Below are 8,367 nucleotides of genomic sequence, written 5' to 3'. Positions count from 1 at the left end.
AATTCCGTTTAAGAACCCTTAAATGGACAGTCTATGCAAATTAGGGGAAATTGTGCAAAGGCAGAAGAGAGAAAGAAAAACACGAATAAATTATGCAAATAACAAAGGGACTTGACCATTTGAAAGCCTAAATTTCCAGTAATAAGCGCAGTGTTTCATTTTTTATTTTACCATGCGGTTATGAAATGACTGCTTCAGTGTGTGTGTGTGTGTGTGTATGATGGATTTGACATGGGGTGAATGAACACAAACGGCACTAAATGCCAGTGTGCATGTCTGTGTGTGCTTTAAGGCTTTCTGGACGACGGTACATTTGCGGGGTAATTATGCATAGTATTGGAATGAAGTTCAAATTATGTATCCATTTGTGTGTGCCTGTTTGTATTTTTTTCTTGCTAGGCAACATGTTTAACCTTCTTTCTTTCTTTCTTTCTTTCTTTCTTTCTCACACCCTCATTTGAATGATATTCCAGGTTTGTTTACTGTGTGTGTGTGTGTGTGTGTGTGTGTGTGTGTGTGTGTGTGTGTGTGTGTGTGTGTGTGTGTGTGTGTGTGTGTGTGTGTGTGTGTGTGTGTGTGTGTGTGTGTGTGTGTGTGTGTGTGTGTGTGTGTGTGTGTGTGTGTGTGTGTGTGTGTGTGTGTGTGTGTGTGTACCTACTTAACCACATTTTGGAGACAAATTGTGAGCTAAACCTGACTAAATATCCCAGAACCCCTTTTTGGATACATTTCAATTTGTAAAAACAGTAAAAAATAAAATAAAGTAATTTTTTCATTGTAAAAATGCTGAACGTTTTCTGTGAGGGTCAGGGGTGTGGGTTACAGTATAGCTATATATTAAAACAATAGAAGTCTATGCGCTGTCCCAATTTTGATAGCTAAAAGTGTGTGTGTGTGTGTGTGTGTGCATGTGTTTGCACAAAAGCTACTTAACGCTTACTTCACAGTGTACACATTTTCATTTGTTTAGTCTTCACACTAGGTGACCCCTACAAAAGAAATCCATACCACCCTATCGACCACATAACAGTTTTGCATTGCTCTTTTTTTTTTTTTTTTTTAAGAAAATGTATCAAGTTTATTTTTCTCAGTTCTCTAAAAGCCTAAAAAAATTCTAGAAAAAGGTCTGACCGTCTTGGATTTACATTCTGAACTCAGAGCCCCCAAAAAAGACAGACCTACAGCTCATCATACGGTCCAATCAGCTGCCCTGGCATTTGATCCTTTTTTAATGTGCCTGAGTTGCGGGAACATTTTGTTCTAGATGAGGGCTGATAACAGTGATGATGTCTTCTAATCTCAGACAATTATCTACATGTTATTGTGGTTAAGCTAGAATGAAGATGTATTCATCGTCACGATTCTCTATTTTAATAGACACCTTAATTACCCCCAACACAAGTCATTAAAATGTAAGGTAGAGTACTCATTTGAATAATCATTGTGCTGCCTTGGCAGGCATTGAGACCCCTTGTTCACAAATGAGTTCATCACTGTTAAAATTATATTTGAGCTGTTTTATTTCATAGAGAGGTCTTTCAGAGATAGATTGGTGTGCTTTATCCCATCTTTTATTTATTTATTTATTTTTTTTCAGTCTCTTCTTTCACGGTCACTTTTGATAGTGTGAAGTTTATCTTCCAAGGCAGTCTCAACATAAATGGCGGCCCCCCTTTTTTTGTCATATTATTACAACCTGTATTATTAGAAAACATGTGAATATACCTGCATTAAGAGGAAAATATAGGTGTCTAATAATTTGATCATCCAGATTTCCGGAATGGCAGGGTACTCTTCTGGAGAATCGCAGCATTCTTGTCCAGAGAGACATCTTCACGTACCTTAAAGGTCCCATGGCATGAAATTTTCATTTTATGAGGTATTTCAACATTAATATGAGTTCCCCTAGCCTGAATATTGTCCCCAAGTGGATAGAAATGTTGATCGGTGTAAACCCGAGTTCTGGCTGTCTTTCTCTGCCTTTGACAAAATGACAGGCCAGACGAGCCAATCCTGAAGTCTCCTGGTTTGACGTCCAAGCAGGAACGGTTTCCTCCCTTTCCTCCGCCCAGAGAATCTGGCACGCCCATGCAAACACTCGAGATCATTAACGTTACTTGTGAACGAGTGAACACTGGCAGTTTCTCAGTGTTTGGATGTACAAATGAAAACAGAAGTCTTTCTTCAGTTCCTTCTGATCTGTGATCATTGATTTCTTATGTGTAGCTTATTATTTATTATTTGTGGACACGCAGCGGCTTCTCTCTCTCCCGACAGAACGGTGTTTTCGTGTTTTCTATCTTGTGAGTCAGTGTTTTTGTACGTCCTTGTCGCGTCTATCTGTTCTAAAATGTGCATACAGTCTTTTCTGTTTAACATCAGCAGTCACATCTTTAGAGATAAACTTCACGCACGCCGAAGCTCGGCCTCCAACATCCCCGACCCCCAGTACTGCATCTGGCCCACAGCGGAGGCACCAAACGCGGCGTGAGATTAAGAAGAAGGAGGGTAAGCGTGAGGGTATCCGGCTAGGCTAGCCAGCTTTCCCCACAATAAACTGGATTACATTCGATTACAGCTGTTGTGTCTTTGTTTGCGCTGTGTAACGTTACTCAATGCGCGTCAATGACGCTATTCATATGATTGGAACATATCTAGAAATAATGCTATACTCAACACTTACTAACTCGTTCATCTCGCTGTAATGGTACATTGCATGTGTTACAAAGTTGGTAGAATAATGATGAAGAGGACTCGGTGTGACTGGGACTCGTGTTTATTCAGAACTCTCAGATACAAACACAATAAACTTGCGCTGACTGACAGCGCTCTCATAACTCAGTAGTTACTATAAATAACTTTGTTAGCAATCGCTTAGTCTCCGTGATGTCCGGTTCGCGAACGAATCATTCTTTTGAATCGGTTCTTTTTAGTGAACCGAACCAGTTCACCAAATCGGACTGAATCGTTCTAAACGGTTCGCGTCTCGAGTCAGCGCTGATCCATAATTTACTAAAGTTACTAACTTTCTGACATGAGTGACAGCCCCTCCGACTAGAAATAAACTAATAACCTGAAGTATATGCTAGTAACTACAACAGTTCACCCTGAACTGAGACATGCTGAGAGAACTGATGAGAAGTGAACACAGGTCCATCCGTCTCTCTGGCAGACTCGTGCCTGCTCGTGCCTCGTTAAACCACGCCCCCTCCGCTCATTTAAAATGCAAAGATGTCAGCCAATCACAACAGTGGGCGTTTTTACTGAAGTCTCACAGCAGACACGCCTCTTGAAGCAGGGCATTCAGCCACAGGGCAAACAGCAGTATAGAAAAAATGCCTTTTATTTCTAAATTATGACATTTTATGATGTAAAAATCATACTAATAATATAAGTACACCTCAGAAAACACTATAAAATAACAGAAAAATGCCATGCCATGGGACCTTTAACAAATCAAACTGAATAAAGCTGGAAGGAATAACAAAAAGGGAAAAAACAGAGAGATTGATTTCAGCAGTCATATGAGAGAAAGATAACAGTTTTTACCTCAGCAGATGTAGGCCTATTAGAAACCCCATCTCAGCTAACACAGTTACGTTGTGAAGACGTAACCGGACCAGACCATATTCGTCGTAGCGACGTACCACATAACGTTCCAGCGACGTAACTTTGTGATTCCTGTATTCGTCGTGGCGACGTTATGTGGTACATCACAAGAACGTGATGAGGACGTCTCAGTGACCAAACTGGCATGTTGCGAGGACGTTACATCAAAGGACCATATTAGTCGTAGCGACGTAGGCCTACCACATAACGTGCCCACGACGTTTCTGGAACGTTAGTCAAGATTCTAAAAAATGGAACTTTACCACGACGTCCTCACAACGTTCCCTGTGGGATAAACTTGCGACGTCTTTTGAGGACGTGCCCACGACGTTTCTGGAACGTTAGTCAAGATTCTAAAAAATGGAACTTTACCACGACGTCCTCACAACGTTGTCATAAAGTAACGTCACGCTGACCAAATGACAACTAACTGACGACGTCGTCACAACGTACTGTGTTAGCTGGGATCAAAGCAGTTGAGCTTTTTTGTAATTTAATGCAAGGATAATAGAACACAACGCAAAATGTTATATATGTTCATTAAGTTAAAAAAGGACAATTAAAAAGCCTACTAAATCGCGTTTGTGAATGAATCATTCAGACAGTTTCTTATAGCCTACTGAATCAATCGATTCATTGAAATATCCGATTCCAAAGAATCATTCACGAGTCGTTCCCTAATTCTTAGCCTAATTCTCTCGCGAACCCTCATGGAACAGTCTTCAAGCTTTCTCCATTTGTGTTCCACGGAATGGAACGAAATGTTTGGTGAGTAAATTATGACAGAAATATACTTCAAAATAAACAAAGCACGTGCATTTATTGTTGCGAATTGAGCAATGAACGCCACAAATCTGAGAAGACCATTGGTACATCATTTGAACCAATGGTTTGAATTACAAGCTGCACGTTTTTTTGGTTGATATTAATTATTATATAATTATTTATTTCCATTCATATGTTGTTGTTAATGGAACAATAGCATGTAACATTTATGGCTCATGATTCAATATTGATTAGGTGGGAATTTTCGGAGGAGCAATAGCAAGCTAGTTTTGAATGAAATCCTCCCTTCAGAACGCTCTCAAAAGCCACGTCTCCTTCCTTCAACACACACACACACACACACACACACACACACACACACACACACACACACACACACACACACACACACACACACACACACACACACACACACACACACACACACACACACACACAAACACACACACACAATGCTGGGAAATATAAAAACCAGGCCCAAGTTTCGGACCGAATGCAATGATTTGACGAACATTTTTTGGTCCTGAGACTTCCACAGATGATATATGTACATGTTAATATATTTAGACCACTTCTATTATTGATTTCTATCAGGATGTGAAGAGAGTTTCAACCAGTATAACAAAAAAAATTGCATACCAAACCTTTAAGTAACGTGACAAGGCAGTCTAGGAAGAAAATCTTGTTAATATTCATTTATTCATTTTCAATATTCATTATTGTTCAGTCTTCTCTACATAGAGACATCACTACCCAAAAAACTACTACAAAAATGTATCGCTGCTGTTTCAACGATAAAATTCACACTTGCCCACATTCAATCTGAGGTACACAGCTACAGTCATAAAGAGCGAAATATGTATGTCCAACGAGGAATAAATACCATAGGTTTATAAGTTTAGGCCCCACTGTGTCTGTTACTTCCTCCACTTTAGCCTTTTTCCTCATTGGCATCGCATCTGATTGGCTGAAAATGAGGTAAAGAGTGAATTTTAACCCACTGAAATACAAATAGCTTTAATGTACCGGCCTCTCGTTCTATAATGCTGGCCGTGCGTCTATGGGTGTGATGCATTGTCTCTCTGGAGACACATTACACAACTAATGGTCTGAGCGTGCTTCATTATTGCTTTAATGCAACACAGTGAGATCATTTCAAAACACACACACACACACACACACACACACACACACACACACACACACACACACACACACACACACAATCTTTCATATCTTTGACACATTTGTTCTCGTTCTTGTAAAAACATACATGCAAATATCATAGGTTTATAAATGTATGGTTTCGGATGCCCCTTTCTCTGTAAAGGCTTGCTGTCGGTACACATTTATAAAGCCACCCTTCAACGGACGAACCCTGCTACCGCCACCTTTTTATTTCTCCCTCTCTCTCTTTTTCTCCCTCACAGTAAATGCCATCTGAGAAGAGAACATTCTGACAGGCTGACCTTGAGTCAGCGCCCATAACTCAACAGGTACTTACAGTATGAAACAGATTGCTTTTATATAGGCCTGTAAAACAGATCCATGTATCTGTCTATTCGCTATGACTCATAAACACCAGTCAATCATGGACCTATCTATTTGTGTACATTCTGATTTTAGTTGGAAATTCGGTCTATACATCTCTACAAAAGCAAATGGTAGCATTATAAAAGATAACTGTGGCCTAGTGGTAGCACACATGCTAAGACACATTGAGTCATGCTTGTCCGACATTTCTTGTTTCCTGTCTTTTCTCCACCCTTGAATCAATAGAGTGGCATTAGAAATAATACATTAGAACATACACATTTCATGCTTTTATAATCTTGAATAAAAATGGAATAACTAAAGGGCCTTTAAGATAGAACGTGACAACGGCACCTCTGTGCTATGAAATACATTATTTCAATGGCTTGCGCCACGCAAGGATGGTTTGTGGCTGCGTCGACCAAAGCGCAAACGCAACGGAGCGCACCATTGGCGAGCTTCAAAATAGTTCAACTTTCGCCGCTGCACTCTGTGACGATTATCCGAGCGGCCAATAGAAACGGGACATCCGAGCATCACCGCGGAAAGAAAATCACCAGACTTATAGAACTCCCGCTAAAAGTTTTGAAAATTCTGTCTACTTTGCTCTGGCCAGTGTAGCGCAAATCGCTGTGTATCTGAAGAGGTACGCTGAACCCAGCTGCCAGTGCATCGCATTCCGCATCCTGTCTGAAAGGTCCTTTACTCCACCTCTGAAACAACATTCTTTCTTTGGCTAATGTTACCATGAACCTTTACATTTCAGCCAAAGTTGGCTTCATTCTAGTATGGAGTGCCCACCAGTGGTGGAAAGAGTACTGAAAAAGCATACTCAAGTAAAAGTACTGTTACTTGTCAAAACATTTAGTGCTAGTAGAGTAAAAGTACCTGTCCTAAATACTACTCAAAGAGTAAAAAGTAGCCCTTTTAAAAGTACTCGAGAGTAGTGAGTATTACACTACGTATGAATGTTATTCCACCTTATACCCTGCAAAATAAAAATGTAGCTTACTCTTTTATGGTTCTCAGTAAGAACAAAAAAACATGAGACCACCAACAGTATTTCAATTTTTCTCCATGTTTTATTTTTGATTGCTAGCACAAAAAATACAGCCATGTAATATTAAAGAAAGCTACCAATAATCTGGTAACATTTATGACAACCATTCTGTAGAGGTTTTCTTGCGGTAAACTCAAAAAGGTTGCAAAGCGTTGTACATTAACAACTTTTCGTTAAAAAAAGCAGTTATTTCTTTTCAAGATGCATGTACTGCTTTAATTTCAATGGATGTTTCCTCTGTAAAAAGAATACACTTCAGAAATCAGAATCGAGTAACTCACAATGTTCACCACTGATTATTTTTTCTTGCAATTAAAAAATAAACCTGATTTAAATATAAATCTTATGTTTTATGAAAGTTATTTGCTATATACATGGATTCAATTTTAAATCGCAATGTGAGATTAAACTTTCGCCGTATCCGGTCGGCAAAACCCCGAACACATCTTCCTTTCTTAAGAATGACTTCAGTGCCGTTCTTTGTTCTTTTCTCAAAGAAAAGCTTAACTCCAAGTCTTCCAGAGTTGCGGCCAAAGCTGATTCGAAAGACCGCTGTTCGCCAGCTTCTTTGTTTACGAGTAGCACGCGGAACCGCCGCAACTCTGCTGTCATTATGTTAACCCCGCCCACCGACTCTATACACGATGTGATTGGCCTGACCAGAGTTTGGTTTTTCCAGCTCGCAAGCCAACGGAAAGTTGCTAGACTACCCTGGCTGCAAATTAGATTTGCTGCCACTAGGGTGCGTCTAGATTTCTAGGCTAGTAACCAGCAACAAGTTACAACCCTCTTTCATAAAGTGCGCATGCCTCTCACTCTAGGCTGGTCGCGACTCGCTATCATGATTGATTTGACGGTGTGTGTGCAGTGCACGCGCGCATGGAGTCACAGGACTGATTATTTGTCTTAGCCAATCACGTTGACAGGAAAACAATAAACATAATGTAGCGACGACAGGATTAGGGAAAATAGCGCAGTAAATGTACCGATACAGCACTTAAAATGTACTCAAGTAGAAGTAAAAGTACACTGTTTTCAAACTACTTAATAAAGTACAATTCCTGAGAAAAACTACTCAATTACAGCAACGAGAGTATTTGTAATTTAGTACTTTACACCACTGGTGCCCACTTTCATTAGCAATTCCTGATGGACAAAATCCTGTCCAAAAGTCTTGTCCTAAATGTCCCAATCAGCACGAGGAGGCCTATATATATATATATATATATATATATATATATATATATATATATATATATATATATATATATATATATATATATATATATATATATACGTAGCCAACTAACCTACGTTCCTCAACAGTTTTCTGCATTTGGCCCTGCCCTAAGTACCCAAAATGTCCAAATTTGAGCTCT

This window comes from Gobio gobio (assembly GCF_949357685.1).
Source record: "Gobio gobio genome assembly, chromosome: 17".
In the NCBI taxonomy this organism is placed as follows: domain Eukaryota; kingdom Metazoa; phylum Chordata; class Actinopteri; order Cypriniformes; family Gobionidae; genus Gobio; species Gobio gobio.
This window is presented reverse-complemented; position numbering follows the sequence as displayed.